This window comes from Arvicola amphibius, chromosome 11 (genome assembly GCF_903992535.2).
Source record: "Arvicola amphibius chromosome 11, mArvAmp1.2, whole genome shotgun sequence".
In the NCBI taxonomy this organism is placed as follows: domain Eukaryota; kingdom Metazoa; phylum Chordata; class Mammalia; order Rodentia; family Cricetidae; genus Arvicola; species Arvicola amphibius.
Window position 1 is genome coordinate 59,165,323 of NC_052057.2, and position 23,523 is coordinate 59,188,845.

At 36.2% G+C, this 23,523-nt stretch overlaps 1 pseudogene; it reads right to left on the reverse strand.

Moving 5' to 3' along the window:
• Positions 1-3,441: 3,441 nt before the first annotated feature.
• LOC119826102 overlaps positions 3,442-23,523 on the reverse strand; it is a 35,088-nt pseudogene continuing 15,006 nt past the window's right edge.

Consider the following 23,523-nt stretch of genomic DNA (forward strand, 5'->3'; position numbering starts at 1 on the left):
AAGCTGATATCTGTAGATGAGAAAACCCTGAAATGGGAAAGTTGTCGGGACCGACTGTCCCCCTTTCACAGATGTCGATTGCAACTTGTGTCTTGTACACCAGACACTCCCTTCTTAACCTCACTTGTGATGTGGCTAATGGTCTATAGCTTCATGGAGGGTGTGCAAAGATCATGGCTATTCTTGAATCTGCCAAGAGATGGGTGTTATTCCCTGCCTGTCTGACCCACTGATATTTTAGCATAATGATACTTGCCTGCTTGCATTAATTTTCCCCTCATGTGCTTTACCACACACAAGTAGAATTCCTGGCCTGAAGGCATAAAAAAGAACCCCTAATGGCCATGGACATCACCACATTGAAGGGGATAAGGGTGGCTGCAACTGCCCTGGGCACCTCATCCCTGGTGATTTTACAAGAAATGGAAATAATTTGCTCACAATTTACAGCAACCTTAGAAAAGACAGAGACTGCATTATGTTATTTACAAAAGTCCTTGGATTCCTTAACAATAGTAACCTTACAAAATAGGAGACGTGGAATTGCTATTTATGAAACAGGGAGGAATTTGCAGGGCACTTGCAGAAAAATGTTGCTTCTGTGTTAACCATTTCAGGATAGTTAGAAGAACCCTATGTGAGTTAAGAAAAAATAATGATTCATTTAAGTCAAAGACCCCCCTATGAGGCGTGGTTTAATTAGTCCCCCTGGCTTACCACACTCATCTCTTCCCTAATTGGGCCCATGGCTATTTGTTTATTGATCTGTCTTTTTGGCCCATGTGTTCTCCAAAGGCTGAAATAAGCATTTCAAAAACAGATATAACAGGTACAACTCATGGCCCTATGAGTACATTCTGATAGGCTCAATACATATCACCCCATGGTTGAACTCTCAATTTGAGGGTATCCAGGCCAAAACTCCAGACAGGGGTGGCCCTGACCTGTCCCTCTACCTGGTAGGTTATTCTGGCTTGGTGACTTGGGTAGGGGTGAGATATAAAACAAAAATGCAGATGTTACCTCAGGGCCTGTACCTCAAGACCTGTAGGATAGACAAAAGCCTGACTCAAGTTTGAAGGATAGTCTAAAAGCTACCTAGTAGGGATGAGACAGCAAAATCTAGGTAGATGCCCTTCCAGAAAGAGCAAGAGCTTGGCTGTCTCTCATTGGCTGGAGGTACCTCCACATCACATCAGCCCTATTATATCACTTAACCTATATAAGCTGATGCTCACAGTAATAAACTGATTTCCTGCTTTGACTTGACTCTCTATTGCCTCTCATTGTCCTGCATCATAGGGCTGCTGAACGGGTGGATAGCACCCTCATCTTTCCCTGAGAAATAAGGCTAAAGAGTCCTGACACACAAAAAAACTCTTATCCGTATTATACAAATAACACACATGTTATACAAACACCTTTTTATACATTAATACACATCCTACTTGCAGTGAATGGCCAGTGGGGTTATAAAGAACTATCTGAGCTCACTTAAATATTTTCAGTTATATATTAACTCCTGTTCTCCTGTTTAGTTTTATTTTTAATATTTTTATAAATATTATTATTACATTTATTTATTTTGCATATGTATATGAATGAGGGCATGCACATTTGTGGATTTAGTTCTTCTACCCCCATGTTGGTCCCAGTAATAAAATACAGATCTTCATGCCTGATAGGATCTGCCTTTACCAGTTATGCAATCCAGCCAGTTATCGCAGATCATTTTTTATACCAAATAAATGAATAAATAAATAAATAAATAAATAAACCAATCAAACAACAACAAAACATCTTTCTACATAAAAGAAGGCAAATAATATTTACTGTCATGCAAATATGAGCAAGTATATAAGATAGCTCAACATGCGTTTCAGTCCAAAGTGTCCCTCCATTTTTGTCTTAACAAAGAAATCAAACCCTATCTGCAGGCAGAGGTAGTGTAGACAGGAGATTATTTAGAAAACCAGAGTATATGCTTTGGAGGAAGACTGGCATGAACTGCACCAAAGTGGACAGAGCAACCCTGTGGCTTTTGAGCTTCAATTGGAGATAATTTTTGCTATTCTAGATAATGATTATTTTTAGGTGGGTGACACATTCATGAAGAAAGGTTCCCTATTCTCCTTCCCAAACCAAGATAGACTTGGACTCCCTTTAGGCTATATATTCTTGTGGTCCACTAGATAAACCAGATTTAGAAACACACAGTAAATAATGTTGTAATGAGAATTCTGATCTTTTCTTAATACTTGTGTGTGAAAAACTCTTGAACCTTAGATATTTTTCATCATTTTTATAATTTTCAATTGATATATAATCACACCATTCCTTCCCTTTTCTTTCTTTCCTCCAACACCTTCCATCCTAACCTCTTATGTACATTCAAACTTCTGGCTCCCTAGCTTTTAATAGAGCTCAAAGGTGTTGAAATATAATGAGACATTGCAGTTGTTAGGAGAAATTCCTACTGCATCCAAGGAACTCAGTTTCACTCTTGCATTGGTATGGATCTTAATTTATTGATACAAATTTAAGGTCAATTTTGTTATATGTATATATACATATATATTTCTGATCTTGATTAGGGTATGGTGTTTGTGTAGCTCATTTAAAAATGTAAGTATAATTTAGAAATATAAGTTAATAGATACTCATCTATAATAGTCAAACTTGTAGTTATGTTAGGTTTTCCATATTATAGATATATTTCAGTTAGATAGGTGTTTCTCAAACCTTTCAAAGACCTATGAAATATAGCATTTAAAATGTTTTAAGAACTGAGGACTTTTCATGATAGTGAGACACATCTGCTCCTTCCAGCACCAATCTACTTCAAGAGAATGATGGGCCTCAAAGAGGCTTCTTATAGAGTTATTAGCCATTTGGGCAAGAACAGCTTGATAAACTGGACATGCAAGGCCCTCAGAGAAATAAATCAGAATAGTCCATCTTCATTGAACATAAAAGCCAACAAATGTCTGACATGATTCATAACACTACCCAAACAGGGCTGCACTATTCCTACATTCCTTAGATTCTGTTTCCTTTTGATGATGCTCAATGTGATTGACACTTTCTTGTCTTGGGGTTAAGACATTTTGCTGCTTTATTTTTATTGAGAGGTTCTCATGAAGTTGGGTCAGCATCTTAGAATTATTTGTCAGACTATAAAGGTAGAAATATGGCTTAGAATTTCATCGTGGTTTATATGATCCTCTACCCCCAGCTATGACTCTCATGTCTATCTTCTATCTAAGAATTCTATCTCTAAACCTCCCTGAGTCCTCTGCTAGTCCATTTTTAAATAAGAATAAAAAACCATGCAGAAGGATGCCATCCTTATCAGCTCTTTGTAGGTTGTGCTTCCAGAGAAGCTTCAAAACTGATTCGGGTCCTCTGGGTCACTGCATCAGAGACTGGATTTCAGCTATCTCAGAACTTCTCATGCACTTCTTGGGTCTGCTGCAGTCTTGCCAGTATCAATGATACATACAGGTTCATAGGCCAGGAGGACTTGGTTCCAGTCCTTCCCATTATCTGCAATGAATTTGTTTTGCTCCAAAACAACCTTTTCAGCGATGATAGCTTCTTTTTCCTCTAACTTCTTTCCAAAGAAAATCACTTCAAGTTCCTCTGCTATGGCATGGGCCACTTTGTGCCCAATCAACTCATCTCATTCCCCAGAGATGTTTTTCTTCCAGTGTCCCAGCACTGACTTGTGGCTCCTAAATTTTTGATCGTGTGAGAGTTTATCTTGCCAGTGATGTCTCCACTGATCACTTTGTAGCAGTTCTGAGCAAGCACAGCAATTTTGTGTTCTACCTGCTCCCTGAATAAGTTGTTTAGGCTTTGTGGGTAGGTGGGGTACCCATACTACATCCATTTATGCAGGTATGTACAGAGTGCAGATGAGTTCCCCTAGGTTTCTTCTTCCAGTTTCCCTTCTCAGTTTCCTGTAAGGCATCAGTACACTGGAACTGACTCGCTAATGGTCAGTATGAGATATTTACTGTTAAGATACTCAGGGCCTCTGATTCCAAAATAATGTGAACAAACTTTAGCACCTGATATAGCAGTATCTTATTTTCTTTTACAATATCTTTATCAGTAAAATTGAAGCAAAGTCACACGCACATATATTTTACACACACACACACACACACACACACACTTTATTGCAATGTTAGAGTGAGGATGTTGATTTGCTGACATATTTTCCAGAGATTTTGATCTTCACAACTATCCAAAGTGATGTTTGTATCTGTTTATCTTGTATTAGTGCCAATATACCATGAAAGGCTTTAATGAGACAATGGCAAACAGTGGCCCAAGCATGATAACTATGGTGCTGACTGGTTTTATCGTTTGCCCTTTGCCCCTTGCTAAAGCATTAGGTTACATTGATTACATTTCTAAAGCTAGCCACCAAGGTCTATTCCTTTAATTGTCTGTGACTCATTCTTGAAACTGACCACTAAGGTCAAAGTATCAAAAAATTAAGGTCCAGGTATCAAAATTCATTATTTTGTCTAAAATAATCAAAATACCTAATCAGATTTTACCAATGTGTTCTAGATTATTTTAACACAGCCCCCATACATTTTCCTCTTAAAATCAACACTTTCAAAGATACTTGCCACTGTTTCTGCCAGATTCAGATTCAGCTGCCCTGTTTCTTTACCTTGTTTAATCAAAAATCCACTTGCATTTAGATGTGCTTGGAAAATGGTGTTTGGGTGTGGTCTTTTCCTAATTTGAAGTCCTGAGGCAAGCACCCACAGTACTGAGGGCCCTTCAATGTTTGCGTCATTTCATCTTTTAATGGTGCCAAAATAATGAAAACCAGAATGAAACCTTAAACTCCAAGTTTGGGGAAGAAAGTTTGGAAATGGTGTTTCTGTTAGTTTTATGTTTTACCCTGAATTACATAAGTTTTATAACAAGTAGGTTTTATTTTATTATTTTTTTGTTTTTTGTTTTTTCGAGACAGGGTTTCCCTGTAGTTTCTAGAGTCTGTCCTGGAACTAGCTCTTGTAGACCAGGCTGGCCTCGAACTCAGAGATTCGCCTGCCTCTGCCTCCCGAGTGCTGGGATTAAAGGCGTGTGCCACCACCGCCCGGCTCCACAAGTAGGTTTTAAACCATATGACCATAAAAGGTTATATGATGGTCATATGTTGTTAACACATATTAAACTATTCATTGAAGAGATCAGCACTTCAGAACTAGACTATAATGAAGCCCTCCAATTTAACTAGTCACTGAGATTGCAAGACCTCAATTGTCTATGTAACTGTGGAAATACAGTCAAAAAATTGTTGTGGTGTAGGGCTTTTATTAGTTATACTCAATGGAATGGAATCAATAACTTTCAACATGAATTCTTGAAACAAAAGCTTTTAAGAAGTTTTGGTTCTCTGTTGAAATCCCATGTAAACACCCAAATTAACTATAACCAAGATGAGCAGTTATAGGGCCAGTGCATGGTTTTAGTCAAGCAGGAATCATTGCAATGAGGGGTTATTCTCTCTCCAGGGTTATGATATCATTTTCATTATGCCTTTAAGGATGGTTTTCATTTACTAACTAACATGGCCTATTGTTATTTTTGGTGTTCTATACAAATGACCCTAGAAAATATTTTTTTTTTTATTTCTTGGAATGGATCATAGAAACAACTCTGATAAATTATCCACCACATAACTCTTTGACATGGAAACAAACTGTATGTATGGTGTGTTTTATGTTCAATGGAATCCCATAACAAAGAACACATTCTTGGTATATGGAACAAATCTACAGCTAACCAGTACAATGTTGTATCATCAATTGACTGACATTTAACACTTTTGGGATAGAAACAAGTGCAGAAACAGGCAAAGAACATGTGAGGCATTAGTAAAGGGATTTATGTGATGATGAATACCAAAAACAGATGTGACAGGTGAATAATGAACCTAATTAATATGCTTAGCACATAAAAAGCATTTTAAAAATTAATGGAAGTTAGTTAAGTGATACTTTATTAAGGAAGATTAAAGCCTGGAGTAATATACATAACCGTATTTTTCATTTTGTAATTTAACTAGATTTTGTTGTTCTTGCTGCTGGGTTTTATTGCTTTTGTTTTATTTTCTTTTTGGGTGGTCCTGAAGAAACCAGGTTCTTTATAAATTTCATGTGGAGAAAATTCTATTGGATTTCTTTTATAGGAAAATACATACTAGCATCTTGATGTTGAGTTGTGAAAGTATATTTTTTACGATTGGTAATATCTGGAACCCCAAAGAAGATAATGGATGAGACACATATCTTAAATGTCACCATGATAAATCATTACAAAGTGAACATTGCATATGTAATTAGCATTCTATCAAGAAACTCAGCATTTAGGACCAAAGTTCAAAAAACCCTCTTTGTACTTTAGAATAGAAGAACAAAAATAGGACAAACAGTATCTTTTTGGAAAGTAGTGTTTATCAGATGGAGGGGAGACTCAGTGGTGGATCATTCTAGGAACAGATAATAAAATGAGGTTATGATATGAAAATGATTTCTTGGAAGAAGGAACTGTAAATCAACTTTTTTAGTAGGTGAAGGAGCTCTGTGCTTTAAAACTCAAAGCTATCTTTCATTTGATTTAAAATTTTTATATTATATTTGATCTGGTATACTAAGAGAAATTTCAAAAGAATTTTATGCAGGAAAAAGACCTTCTGTAAGTGATACACCAGAAAGAAAATGAAGAATAAGTTGTTTAGAAATATGATACAGACAACCACAAGTGCAGTAGGTTGATGCTTCCTGATATTCAACTAGATCGTGTGGGTAATTTGCATTTTATGTATTAATATCTATGGAGTATGATACTATAAAAGAATATTTATGCTCTAGCTTTTCTAAATGATCCTATTCAATATAAAGAATATGAGCACATGTCTTTGGGATTCACTAAGGTTTGAAACAAAACAGATTGTAAGAGGAGTTCACAATAAGCCAATATATGATTCATATAAAATATTAATAAAACCATGTGAACAAAGAAGTATTTTATAAATATGTCTTGAAAGTTTATAACAAGCAAAACATTTTACTTAAGAGAATGAGACAAACAGACAAAAAGCAACAGTAGGTGCTAGAGTCTATTTATTTATTGATTGATTGATTGATTGTTTGTTTTTCAAGACAGGGTGTCTCTGTAGCTTTGGAGCCTACCATAGAACTAGTTGTTATAGACCAGGGTGGCCATAAACTTACAGAGCTCTGCTTGCCTCTACCTTCTTTGTGTTGGTATTAAAGCCATGCACCACCACTGCCTGGCTGCCAAAATCTTTTTATGCAGTCTTCTGTGTTTTGCTTCATTTTCCTACAGATCAAACTAGAGGCAAATATCTAGACATACCTTAAGAAGTTGAAGAAGTCACTGGAAGAAAGATCCTCATGTGAATCAATTTTATTCAATGTAGAGTTTCCATATGCTTGCTTACATTGATTTTGCAGTACCTGAAAGGAATAATATGAGTAACAGGAATGACCTTGGGATGGAGGTAAAACACACATATTTGTTCTGTTGTGAGTCAGCTTAGTGACGTATCCACCACAATTGGTGGTAAGAATATTTATGGTTCGGTTAATTTGTTCAGAAAGAGAATGACTTTGGGGCACCTGTCCACTTGATCTCTAAATTTAAGACATATTTGTAATAAATAGGGTAAAATTACCTCATGCCTTTAGGTTTATAGAAATTCTTTGTTAGTGTAGACTATAAATATCCACACATATCTGCACTAAACCCAGTATAATAGATCTGATTTTACTATCTAATATTTTGTGACTGCTGTTTGGATTTACCTTCAAGTTATCACAAGGATATTAACAATGCAAATCCAACTGTAAGATCTTAATATAGGAATTTTTAAAAATCCCCATATCTTAAATGAATACTTCAAACATTTTTAAAATTTTTGTGCATATACATTTTAAGTAAGAACAAGTACACATTCTAAGACAAAGAAATTACTGTCATTGCCTCCCTCTGTTTAGTAAATAAATGAGTAGAAATTTCAAAAGTAGCTCACACTAGAGAATTATGACTCTTTGATTTGATCTTCAATTTCTTAATAAGGAAACTTCAAAAACTGTCCTATATCTAATTAAAGCATTTTACAACTCCATCTTCTTTTCTAAACCTTGCTAGAGTTAAGTTCAGTGGGTTAAATCCCACACATTTCACTTATGATGCCCAATGTTAAGATTGTGTCAGAATACCTTTGTAACCAGCAATCCTATTCCTCCTTGTTTCCACCTTCATGGTCCAGTGACCAGAATCCCTTGACAATTTATGAATTGATGGATACTTTCTTAGATTGCTGTTATTTGGTCAAAGAATAGAAGTGCTTCTCAGGCCAAAAATGGAATTAAATAAGCTTTCTTGACAAGATAAAGATGCAAGTTTCAGCTTTTCTGTGTAAAATAATGCAGATCAATTCAACCTAACATTTTCCCCTATAAATGCTGTGAAATGTAAAATTGCACTGCTGAGTAAAATCTTAGTGGAACACTGAGAACTTAACTGTATAATTTGATTGAATTCTTTTAGAAATTATCAAGCAGAAGTTCAAGAAATGAGTCATTTAGAATATGCATTATAAACAACATAAAACAATAAAGTAGCATGAGGTCCAGATGAGGCTTGAGTTATTCAGAACATCCTGTGAGCTCTTACTCATCAGTTTCACACTGAGATTTGAAAAACACTTTAAGAATCAGCTGTATTTAGAGATAAAGCAGGCTTCACAACACTTGAGCACTAAATAGGCTTATTTAGCATTCATGTATATGAGAAATAAAAAGTATTTTATTACAACTACAGAAAAAGTTACCATTTAAAAATTTAAGAAGTGGTTGTTGTTTTATTTAATTTTTTATTTAAATAAGAGAAGAAAATGTTATAGAAATATCACAATTACAAGGTGACTGAAGATGAGGTTTGATTTGGTGGATATATTCAGGTAACTTAACAGAAAGCTTCTGACGCATTAAATAGAATAATCACTGAGTATTGATAAACTACACAATAATTTAATATTATATCTTGAACTATTATGTTGTACCCTCCCCTAGATAGACTAATATTCATCAATACATTTTTTTATACATGTCATGAGCTGTGAAGTTTATATGCCTTCCAGTGACCTGAAGCAACTGGACAATGTCTAATTTCCTCTTGTTTTTAGGGAGGGTATAATGAATGTCTTAGAATCTGAGATCCACACAGCAAGTTCATGTTAGCATCAAAGCATCTTTGTCTAGAGGGATTCAAACTTTTCCATTTGAAGATTCTGTAGGCTACAAAATTGAAATGTCAGTACAAATATGGCTAGAGTGTATACAACATAAGTTTATAAGTATATTTATATACTTATATTTGAAAAGGTATATTTGAAAAGGTAGAAAAGCTTAGTATTGTCATAGTAAAAGGAGCATCATTGTGATTACTTTGTTCACTAAACTTTGGGGCAGCTCTGACATTCTAAAACTAATGTGGGTGGATAAAATCTAATACATTTGAACATTTTTACCTTTATTTCTAGTACATACAGAAAAAGATACAAGTTGCTTCACATACTTTTTTTTGCTTTACTTTTTTTTTGAGAAAGGGTTTCTCTGTGAAATAGTCCTGGAACTCACTCTGTAGACCTGGCTGACTTCAAACTTGCAGAGATCCACCTGCCTCTGCCTCCTGAGTACTGGGATTAAGGTATGCACCACCACCACCCAGTCACATACTTTTTATATGTAAAAACATTTTAAACGTTATTGTTTTCTATTTTTAAACATATTTTTCTTTTGCTTTTGAGATTATAGTAAAATTACATCATTTAGCACTTCCATTTTTTTCTCTCACTAAGCTCACCATGGACTCCTCCTTGTTCTCTTTTAAATTCATGAACTCTTGTTCATTAACTGTTGTTACCTGCATGTACATACATACATACATACATACATACACACACATATACTCCTAAAAGCAACCTGTTCAGTCTGTATAATGTTACTTGCATTATGTTTTCAGGGTAGACAAGAGAAAACAAGGTACATAGTACACTAACTTCAATGAAGTTAGGTAATATTTATGCAAAACATGGAAAACTGTATTGTTTAGGTATAAAATGTCCATCATGGACTCCTGTTTTATTCTCATATTACCCAAGACATGATGCTGTACTGTGAGACTATACAACATTTTAGAAGTCACTAGAGATATGACTTTGAGACTAATATGCAAGGTCTTGTTTCTGGCTGCTGTTTGTTTCCTGGCCTACAATACTGTAAAGAGTCTCTACCACATGACTGACCACCATATATTTTTGCATGCCTTCTTTTAATGTGCTGATCCAAAATACACACTTCTCCCCTTTAACTTTTTAGTCAGGATTTAGCTCATAGTAATAGGAATACAAGTAGAACACAGGTGGAAAGTGGTTTTCTTCGTGCTGGTAGGAGAAGCCAAATTAATTCTCATCAGGAATAATTTTCAAGCATGTCCATAAGTCAGAACACTCTGATATGCTCTGATTTATCTGTAATACAATGATGCATAATCTAAGAGGGAGGCTGTAGAATAATCCTTAAGGGTATGTTATACAAGTACTATCAATTTTTGATATAATGTCCCTTTGTGGAAAAGAAACTCAATGAAACTGTATTTTTGAATAAAAGCTAAATTTTATCTAATTAGGTTTGACTTTTTGTGTTTCTGCTGATTAAATCAGATAACTTACTTAGCCAATGTGATTCCTTAAATCTTAGCTAAAATATTTTTAAAGAATTATACAGTTCTTATACACTTACATAGGCCTCAAATGTTTTTTTATATTGGTCCCAAATTAAAAAGACTTCTAACTAAAATGTGTATCTACCAGAATGATCTATTTTTACTCAATAGTTTGTAATTTAAGGATGAAGCTCAGTCTGTACATTTCCTATCACAAATCACCCAAGCTCAGACACAAAACAAGCATATAGAGTCAAGTGAGAAAATATGTATCTCTGATCCCAACACCAGGGACAAGAACAGGAAGGGACTATGAGGCCTGTTGGCCATTTAAACTACCTGCTAATCAGCAGGCTCATGGTTTAGTGAGAGACTCTGTCTCAAAAGATGAGGTAGGATGTAACTGAGAAGCATTCCCCAAGGCTGTTCTCTTGACTCTACATGCACATTTACACATGTGTGAGGACATCTGAATCTATAAACATGTGCACCTACATACAAACATATAAAGACATATGCATGATAAAACAAAATAAACCAAAACTTATAATGTGAATATTAAATGTCACAAATGGCCAATGCATTAGAGGACTGGTTTGCATGTAAACATATCCACATACAAAAAATAACAACATAAAACTTCTAGTGTGATTGCTATATGTTTCCAAAGGCCAAAGTATTAGAGGATTGACCTAGATCCATACTTGGGAACATTTGAAAAAGTACAGAGTAGTTAGGCAGTTTTACAAAAATGGACAAGTGCCTTTGTAGGAGCTTATAAGAAAACAGCCCCTCTTTCTGGGCTCTGTTTTAAGAAGTTCTCTACATGATACATCCCTATAAAGTTCAAACACCCACCACAGGCTCAATGCAATAGGGCCTACTAACCATAAGCCAAGTCTTCAAAACATGTAAGTAAAATAAATGTTTGCTTTTGAGAAAATGTTTGCTCTTTGCAGTTGTTACAATGATAGGAAGCTGGCTATTATAGTACCCATGAAATTATAATAAAACATCATGACCAAGTAAAGATCTAGAAGAGTTTTTGGCTTATTGATCCAGAGTCAAAAATGGCAGTCTCAGAGTGTTAACAGGCATCTGGAACAGGAAGAGTCATCATATACTCAAATATTCATAGAAAGCAGAGAACAAAATGAGAGAAGAGTGAAACTACATGCTCTCAAAGTCCATCCCCAGTGACATACTCCCTTCAGCAAGGCTGAACCTCCTGTACTTCTTCAATTGCAGTCATTGGTTTTGCTGGAGGCTGCTCATTTGTTTCTTGTCATACAGACTCAAAATAACCACACATAGACTGTGTTATATTACAATACTGCTTGGTCTATTAATCAATGCATATTTCTAATTAGCTCTTACATATTAAATTACATATTAAATTAACCCATTTCTATTAATCTGTGTATTGCCATGTGGTTGTGGCCTACCAGTAAGTTTCTGTTCAATGTCTTTCTCCTGCATTTATCTCCTGTGGTGGCTCCATGACTTCTCATTGACTCTGCCTTCTTTCTCCCAGCATTCAGTTTAGTTTTCCAGCCTAGCTCTATTCTGCCTGTCATTGGCCAAAGTAGCTTCTTTATTCATTATTCAATAAAAGCAACACATGTACAGAAAGAATTCCCACATCACACAAGGCATCATATTTTAAAATACATGAACCTATGCTGGGGGAGGCTGTCTGTTAATTTCCTGGCCACCCAGACTTCTGAAATAATCACACAGAAACTATGTTATTTAAATCATTGGTTGGCTAGTCACTTAAGTATATTGATAGCTAGCTCTTATATCTTTGGGACATTTCTCATTAAACAACCAAATTTCATTCCCTGGCACCAATCGCTCATGGCAATATAAAAATGTAAAATGCATATATTCCAACATAAAAACCAGCATAATGGAGTCTGGAACCACCTGAGCAAGGCTTTTTGCAGGTCTGGGCACATCCAAGTCTGAGGGAGTAGACCAGAGGTAGAGACCTTTGAGGGAGCAAGCCCAAGCCAGGAACCTATACAGGAGCAGATCCAGACTGGGGACATTCCATAAAAAACACAACTGAGCCAGTGTCCTAGGCAAGAACAGACCTGAGACTATGAACTCCACCGGAGCAGGTACAAGGGAACAACTGCTGAGGGAGTTGGCTAGAACCAGAGATCATTGAAGGTCTGGGCATGAGTCTGTGACCTCCAAAGAAGTAGGCCTGAGCCAAGATATCTGCAGTCCCGGGCATGAGTCAGTGTCCTCTGAGGGAGTAGGCCTGAGTCGGGACCTATGCAGGTCCAGGCATGAATCTGGGATATCCGAGGAAGTAGACCAGAACCAAAATATGATATGAGATTACCCTCTATATGCTGTGAATACCATTGATGAATAAAGAAACTGACTTGACCTGCTGATAGAGCAGAATAGAGGTTAATGGGGGAAAACTAAACATAATGCTTAATGGCTTGACACAGACTTGCTGCATACTTGTAACTGGGGCAGTGTACATGGCTCAGAGGCAGTGAATGGACCTCTTCCACCACATTGAACAGGGTGGATCAAGCAGGATGGCTGTATTTGACCTAGCAATGCTACAGCTTAAGTTTTTAAGCATTTATCATTTTAAAGTGCTCTTAGAAAGTAAAGAATTACAGATACATAACAGGTCAGATTCAGACATAAAAGGCCTCTAAATGGGTCACAGTGTTGAATAAATGTACGTAGGCTTAGGAGAGAGAAGAAAAAGAGTTATAAAAAGAATTAAATGATTTCAAAGTAATAAAACAAAGTCTTTAAAGAGACAGAGTACAGACTGTCATAGATGAAAAAGTAATAGAGTAAAAACTAGTGACTTAAAGATGGACTATTAACAGAGAGTCTGGATTATGTATATTTTGTATTTCTTTTTAATTTTTTGACTATGAAAGAGCTGATTAATCAACATCTATACTTTAAAGGCATTTTGTCTTCAAAATTTGAGATTAAGGGTAAGTTGCTTTGGTAAAGATGTTTGCTTTTGTTTCCACAAAAGATTACAACCTGTGGAATACTTCCAGGCTAATATGGTTTGATGCAGTGAGACATCTGAAAGGTCATGTGAACACACCCTTCAAAATTAGTTTACCCAACTGCTGACTGAGATGAACCTAGCATGAAAGACCTGATAAACAGCACCCAAATCAGCAGGAAGTAATCTAAAGAACTATGCCTATATTCCCAAATATTGTTTAGAAATGTTTGTTTATATTTAAAGGGTGATATGCTATAGAAAAGGATGCTTTGCACTGATATGGATCTTAGTTTATTGACACAAATATAAGATCAATTTTGTTATATGTATCTCTGTTCTTGATTAAAATATTGTATTTATGCAGCTCATTTAAAATATAATATTTAATTAAGAAATAAAGGTTAATAGATAGACATCTATAATAGTCAACCTTGTAATCAGATTAGTTAGATTTTCTAGATGTACAGAGATGTATTTCAGATGGATAAGAATTCCTCAAATCTTTCAAAGACTACAGAACATGGTACTTAAAGTGTTTTAAGAATTTAGGACTTTTCATGACAATGAGACACATCTGTTCCTGGCTGCACCAATCTATTACAAGAGGATGATTGGCATTGAAGAGACTCCTTACAGATTTTGTTAGCCATTTGGGTCTTAAACTCCTCCTGCATGGACTTATTGATGGCATGCTATGTGAACTGGACATGGAGTACTCATAGAGAAATGACTGGTGAATTTGCCTAAAGGTGAGACAATCATTTGGGGTTCCTGCTTCATGGAAGAGTCTGCTAGACATTCTGCTGGACACAGAAGAAAGTGACTGACAAAATGCCAATATAGGCAGAACTGTCTTTGAAATTTCCACCTTCATGGAATAGTCTGTTGGATACTATGGGCCTATTGTCTGAAAATGAATTTCCCAATGGTACAAAAGAACTTTGGGTGGCTGTCCAGGTAGCAAGCTGTCTCTGTCAATTCTAGAGTTTGGAAGTTGCTTACAATAAACTTTCCATTTAATTAGGTAATATTATATCTTTCTGGAGTCTTTGATGGTGTTGAAGAAAAATAGTAATAATATACTTTTCTTTAGTTATGATAAAAGATAAAGTCGATATAAATATAATTGTAATTCTTGCTTGATACCTGTTTTGTTATATGTAATTTGACTATGTTAATGTTAAAACCGTCCCTTTTGTTTTAACAGTAAAGGGAAGGCAATGTGGGGTTCCCATCTGTATGTTATGAATACCATTGGTGAATAAAGAAACCACCTTGGCATGTTGATAGGGCAGATTAGAGGTAGGCAGAGAAAACTAATCTGAATACTGGGAGAAAGAAGGGTAGAGTACGAGAGAAGCCATGTAGCCCTGCCAGAGCCAGACAGAAATTTAGCCAAAAAGCCACAACCTCATGGCAATACATATATTATCAGAAATGGAATTAATATGTAGGAGTTAGTCAACAAGAAACTAGAGCTAATGAACCAAGCAGGGATTTAATTAATACAGTTTCTATGTGATTATTTTGGGTCTGAGCTGCAAGGAGACAAACAAGCAGGCTTAAACAACAAGGATCTCTGCAGGTCTGGCACCTGCAGAGGAAGTCTGAGCCAGGACCTCTGTTGGTCTAGGCATGAGTCTGGGACCTTCAAGGAAGTATGCCTGAGCCAGGACCTCCACATGTGAGTCTGGGACTACTGAGGAAGTAGGCAGAAACCAGAGACGTCTGTGGTTCCAGAGCACAAATCTAGAACTGCTCGGAGAGAGTAGGCCTAAGCCAGGACCTCTGCCAGAGCAGGCCCAAGGTAGCAACCTCAGCAGAAAAAGCTCCAAGCAAGCAATCTCTGTGGTAGCAGGCCTGATCTACCCCTGGTATTATAGAGCAAACTCTGAGAGCACGAAGCACTCTCCAGGAATATGGATTGATCAACAGGGTGATGGAACCATAGATCTGATTGCACCATGAGGAGCAACCATCTAAGCCTTGGATCCATTGTCACGTGGGAGAATGATCACCAGATTCACATACAGCCCCAACTACTCCAATCAGAGGAAAAGATGGGTAGACAAGGTAAGAACACCTGCAAACCACAAAGAGCAGCATGACACCAGTAAAAAGTAGTGACTCTACAACAGCAAGACTTGAACAACCAAATAAATATAGATGAAGCATAAGAAAATGACATTAAAATAACTTTAGGAGAATATTGGAGGCCCTTAAAGAGGAAATAAAATATTTCCTCAAAGAAATGGAGGAAAAGACAAACAAAAAAATGGAAGAAATCAACAAATCCCTTAAAAAAACCATGAAAAAGGAATCAAACATATGAAAATATTCAAGACTTGAAAATTGAGATAGTCAATAAAAAACACAAGCCAAGGAAATTATAGAAACAGAAATTATGAGAAAATGATCAGTAACCACAAATTCAAGCATAAACAGCAAAATATAAGAGATGGAAGAGAGAATCTAAAGCACTGAAGATACACTAGAGGAAGTAGACTCATCAGTCAAAGAAAACATTACATCTAACAAAAAGTTAACACAAAATATCCAGGAAATATGGGATACCATGAAAAGACAAACTTAAGAATTATGGGCATAGAAGAAGAAGTTCAACTCAAAAGCACAGAAAATATATTTAAAAACATCATAGAAGAAAACTTTCCAAACCTAAAGAAAGATATGCCTATGAAGATACAAGAAGCTTACTGAACATCAAACATAATGGATCCCCTTGCCACATCCCCTTGCCATATAACAATCAAACACTAATCATACAGAATAAAGAAAGAATATTAAGAGCTGCAAAGGAAAAAGTCCAAGTAACATATAAAGTAAGACCCATCAGAATTACACCTGATTTCTCCATGAAAACAATGGAAGCTAGAAGGTCCTGGTGAAACGTTATGCAGACATTAAGAAACCATGGATGCCAACACAGACTACTATACCCAGCAAAACTTTCAATCACCATAGAAAGACGAAACAAGATATTACATGACAAAACCAGATTTAACCATTACCCAGCCACAAACCCAGCCCTACACAAAGTACTAGAAGGAAACCACCAACACAATAAATTTTGCTACAACAGAAAAACACAAACAATTGATGATCTCAAAGCAACAAATCCTAAAAAAGGAAAAAACACACAAAATAACATCACCAATGATGAAAATTAAGTTAACAGGAGATATCAATCACTGGTCGTTAATATCTCTTACTATAAATGGACTCAACTCGCATATAAAATGACACATGCTAACAGACTGGATATAGAAGACACACAATTCAACTTCAAAGACAGACATCACCTCAGAGTAAAGGGTTAAGAAAAAAAATTTCCAATCACATGGACCTAAGAAATAAGCCAGTGAAGCTATCCTAATATCTAACAAAATAACTTCAAACTAAAATCAATCAAAAGAGATAAAGAAGGATATTTCATATTAGTCACAGGAAAAATCCATCAACAGTAAATCTCAAAACTGAACATCTATGTCCTGAATACAATGGAACCCTCATATGGAAAAAAAAAAAAACACTTCTAAAGCTTAAGTCACACATTAAATAACATACACTAATAGTTGGATACTTCAACAATCCACTCTCACCACTGGCCAGATCTGCCAGATAAAAAATTAACAGAGAAGTAAGGGAACAAATAGATGTTATGACTGAAATGTTCTTAACAGATATCTATAGAATATTCCATACAACATAAAACAATATACCTTCTTCTCAGCACCTCATGGAACCATCCCTAAAATTTACCACATACTAGGTAACAAAACAAATCTCAGGAGGTATAAAAAATTTTGGAATAACCCATGTATCTTATTGAATACTTAATACAAATACTTAAGTAATTTAATGGCTTAAAATTAGAATCCAACAGTAACATTAATTCCAGAAATCCCCCAAACACATAGAAATTAAACAATGCTTAAATAAAGCATCAATTGGACAAGGAAGAAATAAATGGAGAAATTAAAGACTTCTTAAAATTCAATGAAAATGACCACAAAACATACCTAAATTCATGGGACACAATGAAAGCAGTGTTAAGATGAAAGTTCATAGCATTAAATGCCCACATAAATAAGGCAGAAAATCCCACACTACTGAATTAACAGAACATTTGAAAACTTTAGAACAAAAAGAACCAAACTCACTCAAGAGAACTAGATGGAAGGAAATAATCAAATTGAGAGCTGAAATCAGTAAAATAGAAACAAAGAAAACAACGCAAAGAATCAATGAGACAAAGAGTTGGTTCTTCAAGAAAATCAACAAAATAGACAAACTTTTATCCAAACTAACCCAAAGGCTGAGAGAGAATATCCAAATTAAGAAAATCAGAAATAAAAATGGGGGCATAACAACAGACATGGAGGCAATCCATAGAATCATTAGGTCATAATTGAAAACCTTCAAAATTGGAAAACTTAAAAGAAATAGACAGCTCTCTGGATAAATATCACTTACCAAAATTAGATTAAGACTAGATAAGCAAATTAAATGGACCTATAACTGCTAAAGAAATAGAAATAGTCATCAAAATCTCCTAATCAAAAAAAGCTCAGGACCAGATGGTTTTAGCTCAGAATTCTACAAAATTTTCAAAGAAGAACTAATGCCAATACTATTCAAATTGTTCCACACAATAGAAACAGAAGCAGCATAGCCAATCACATTTTATGAGGCTACAATTATACTGATACCCAAAAGCACAGAAAGACATTACTAAGAAAGAGCAACCTCATTCATGAATATTGATGCAAAAATACTCAATAAAATACTGGCATATTGAATGAAAGAACACATGAGAAAAATTATCCACCATGATTATGCCAACTTCATCACAGAGATACAGGATTGTTTCGACATATGAAAATCAGTCTATGTAATTCACTATATATACAAACTGGAAAATAAAACCACATGATCACCTCATTAGATGCCAAAAAGTGTTTGACAAAATACAACATCCTTTCATGATAAAGGTCTTGGAGAAAGCAGGGATACAGGAACATACCTAAACATAACAAAGGCAATGAGACTAAATGAAGAGAAACTCCCAGCGATCCCAGTGAAATCAGGAACAAGACAAGGTTGCCCACTCTCTCCACATCTATTCAATATAGTTCTTGGGTCCTGGCTAGAGCAATCAGACACCAAATGTAGATCTAGGGGATACAAATTGGCATAAAAAGAAGTCAAACACTCACTATTTGCTGATGATATGATAGTTTACATAAGCAACCTCAAAAATTATACCTAGGAACTTCTACAACTCATAAATACTTTCAATAATATAGCTGGATACAAGATTAACTAAAAAATGTCAGTAGCCCTCTTTTACACAGAATAAATGGACTGAGAAAGAAATCAGAGAAAATTACCTTTCACAATAGCCACAAATAGCATAAAATATCTCAGAGTACCACTAATCAAACAAGTGGAAGTTTTGTATGATAGGACCCTTAAATCTTTGAGGACAGAAATTGAAGGAGATGCAAGAAAGTGGAAAGATCTCCCATGCTCTTGGGTAGGTAGAATTAACATAGTAAAAATGGCAATCTTACCAAAGTCAATCTACAGAAACAATGCAATGCCCATCAAAATCTTAGCAAAATTCTTTACAAACCTCGCTAGAATGTTACTCAACTTCATACAAAAAAGCAAAAAAACCCAGGCTAGCCTAAATAATCCTGTAAAATATAGGAACTTCTGGAGGTATCACATTCCCTGAATTCAAACCTTACTACAGATCTACAGTACTAAAAATATCCTGGTATTGGCAAAAACAAAAAACAAACAAACAAACAAAAAAAACAAACCCAAAAACCAAAAAAAAAAAAAAAAAAAACAAAACAAAACAGGTAGGAGGACCAATAGATCTGAGTCAAATACCAAGATATTAAACTACACATCCATGAACACCTGAATTTTGACAAAGAATCAAAAAACATAAAATTGAAAAAAGAAAGCAATATTAACAGATGGTGCTGGCATAACTGTATATCAACATGTAGAAGAATGAAAATAGATCCATATTTATCACTATGCACAAAACTCAAGTCTAAATGGATCAAAGATGTCAACAAAAACCATCCACACTAACCTCATAAAAGAGAAAATGGAAAGAACACTTCAATGCATTGACACAATAGGCCATTTTCTAAACATAACCCCAGTAGAACAGACAGTGAGAGAAACAATTAATAAATGTGACCTTCTAAACTGAAAAGCTTCTGTAAAACAAAGGATATAGTCAACAAGACAAAAGAACAGCCTACAGAATGGGAAAAGATCTTCACCAACCCCATATCAGACAGAGGACTGATCTCTAAAATATACAAAGAACTCAAGAAATTGGCCATCAAAAGAACAAATAATCAAATAAAAAATGGATTATAGTCTTAAACAAAGAACTTTCAACAGGAAAATCTCAAATGTCTGAAATATACTTAAGGGAATGTTCAACATCCTTTGCCATCAGAGAAATGCATATCAAAACAACTCTGAGATTTCATTTTACAAATGTAAGTATGGCTAAGATCAAATACACTGATGACAACTTATGCCAGAGTGGATGTATGGTAGGGGAAACACTCCTGCATTTTTGGTGGGAGTGCAAGGTATAACCCCTTTGAATATCAGTACAGCATTTTCTCAGAAAATTAGGAAATAACCTTCCTGAAGACCCAGCAATATCACTTTTGTATATATACCCAAAGGATGCTCAATCATATCACAAAGACATGTGCTCTATTATGTTCATGGAAGCATTGTTTGTCATAGCCAGAACATGAAAACAACCTACATGCCCCTTCACTGAACAATGGATAAGAAAAATGTGGTACTTTTACAAAATGGAGTACTACATAGCAGAAAAAAATCTTGAAATTTGCAGGTAAATTAATGGAGCAAGAAAACATCTTGAAATTTGCAGGTAAATTAATGGAGCAAGAAAACATCACATTGCCTGAGATAATATAGACCCAGAAACACAAATATCATATGTAATCAATTATAAGTGGTTTCTAGACATAAAGCAAAGAAAATCATGCTACAAATGACCATCCCAGAGAACCTAGACAACAATAAGCACATACATGGATCTAATCGACAAGGGAAGTATAAAAAGACAAGATTTTCTGATTAAATTGGGAGCATGGATACTATGGGTGAGGGCTGAAGGGTGTTGGGCTTCATGAGACCCAGGCATGAGGCCCAGTGTAACTTCCTAGGCCTAACTTGAGTTGGAGTTAGGCCTAGTATAACCTCCTGAGCCTAGTTCGAGTTTGGAGACCTGTCTCTGGCTACCTGATCTAGGCCTGCCTATGCTCACCCACTGCTAACATGGCAGAATATTATTGGCCCTTGTTCCTTGCTCTGCCTCGACCCATCCCAGAATTCGCACCACCTACTTCAGCCTATATAAGTTCCTGCCTGATGCAATTAAATGAGATCCTGCTCAATAAGATTCAATGGGTGTGTTACTCTCCAGTGGCCAGGAGAAGGGCTGGGTTGTTCAACACTCAACATCCTTCACAGCCCCAGGGAGAGTCCTATGGGTCCAGCTCTGCCCCTGCTCTTTCTGCCAGAGAACCTGGCAGAAGAGGAAAAGAGAGGAAGGTAGGGGAGCAGAGAAAAATGTATAGCTCAATAAAATCAGTAAAAAGCCCACCATAATCTTTAAAATTTCTAATAATTTTTAAAAGTTTCAAGTGTAAAATCTCTCAGAAGACTTTTGGCTATGTCTTGAATATAATTTCCTGTAAGTGCAAAACAAATTTACTTATTCCAGCCATGTAGAGGGATAAAGTATGTATCACCATTCCCAGCAGGATGAAAGAGCTCATAGTAAGAAAATGCTAGACAGAAGTTGGATGACATGGTTCAAATACCCAGAAATTATATTGTGGATGGAGAAAACAGACTCCCCTTAGTATCTGCTAATTTTCACATGCTTTCCAAGCATTAATAAGTTAATCAACTAATTAAAATTACAAAGAAACACTGAAATACATATTCATACACAAATAAAGAATGACATAGAAAGCTAGAGAATATGATTTTGTAACCAACCTTCCATTTTCAGAAAAGATGCCCTCTAAGTGCTGAGATTAAAGGCATACACCGCCACTGCCTGGCTCCACTTAATTCAATTAACATAGCATCTATGTAGAAAAACATGTCAATCAATACTGTCAACAGTAAGGCATAAATTATTAGATGCAGATTATCAAAATATAAACAGACAATGTAGAGAATGGAAAAAGCAAGTTTAAATCTCTGTCCTGGGAGATTTAACCACACACACAAAGAAAGGTAATAACATGCCTTACCAGCTCCAGTTTGGATGAGGAGTCCTAATCACCTACAGCATGCTGTTTCTCCATTTCTCCTTGAATTAATAGGCCATAATATTGGAAAATATTCAAATCAAGTAACATATTTTTCTAAAGTAAAGTTATAACATTAAAATACCTTAAAATATCCAGAGGTATAGAGCTCAGTCCCAATAAATACATCTACAAAACACTCCAGAACCTAAGGCTCAGCGCCCAAGGTGGGAGGAGACAGAGGATAAGCGAACTTGATCTTAAGATTACATATCCTAGTGACTTAAGAAGCTCCACGCACTGTCAGATTGGCTAAAATCCAAAACACCAATAATAACCTTTGCTGGAGAGGTTGTGGGGTAAGGGGTACACTCATCCATTGCTGGTGGGAATGCAAACTTGTGCAACCACTTTGGAAAGCAGTGTGGCGGTTTCTCAGGAAATTCGGGATCAACCTACCCCAGGACCCAACAATTCCACTATTGGGAATCTACCCAAGAGATGCCCAATCATACAACAAAAGCATATGCTCATCTATGTTCATAGCAGCATTATCTGTAATAGCCAGATCCTGGAAACAACCTAGATGCCCTTCAGTGGAAGAATGGATGAAGAAACTGTGGAATATATACATGCTAGAATACTACTCAGCGGTAAAAAACAATGACATCTTGAATTTTGCAGGCAAATGGATGGAAAGAGAAAACACTATTCTGAGTGAGGTAACCCAGACCCAAAAAGATGAACATGGGATGTACTCACTCATAATCGGTTTCTAGCCATAATTAAAGAACATCGAGCCTATAAATTTGGGATCCTTGAGAAGATAATAAGAAGGTAAACTCCCAAAAAAAGATATAGTAATCCTCATGGATATTGGAAGTAGACACGATCGCCAGTCAAAATTGGGAACTTGAGGGTTGGGCAAGACTGGGCCAAGGGAAGATGGGGAGAGAAAAGTGTGAAGGGGAGAACGGGGGGAGCTCGGAAGAATGGGGTGCTTGGGATACAGGAAGGGTGGATATGGGAGCAGGGAAGCATATATCTTAATTTAAGGAGCTACCTGAGGGTTGTCAAGAGACTTGACCCTAGAGGGGTTCCCAGGTTTCCAGGGAGACGCCCCCAGTTAGTTCCTTGGGCAGCTGAGGAGAGGGAGCCTGAAAAGGCCAGTTCCTATAGCCATACTGATGAATTTCTTGCATATCACCATAGAACCTCCACCTGACGATAGATGAAGAAAATGACAGAGCCCCACATTGGAGCACCGGAATGAGCTCCCAAGGTCCTGATGAGGAGCAGAAGGAGAGAGAACATGAGAAAGAAAGTCAGGACCGTGAGGGAACCTCCATCAGGCGACAGATGGGGAAGATG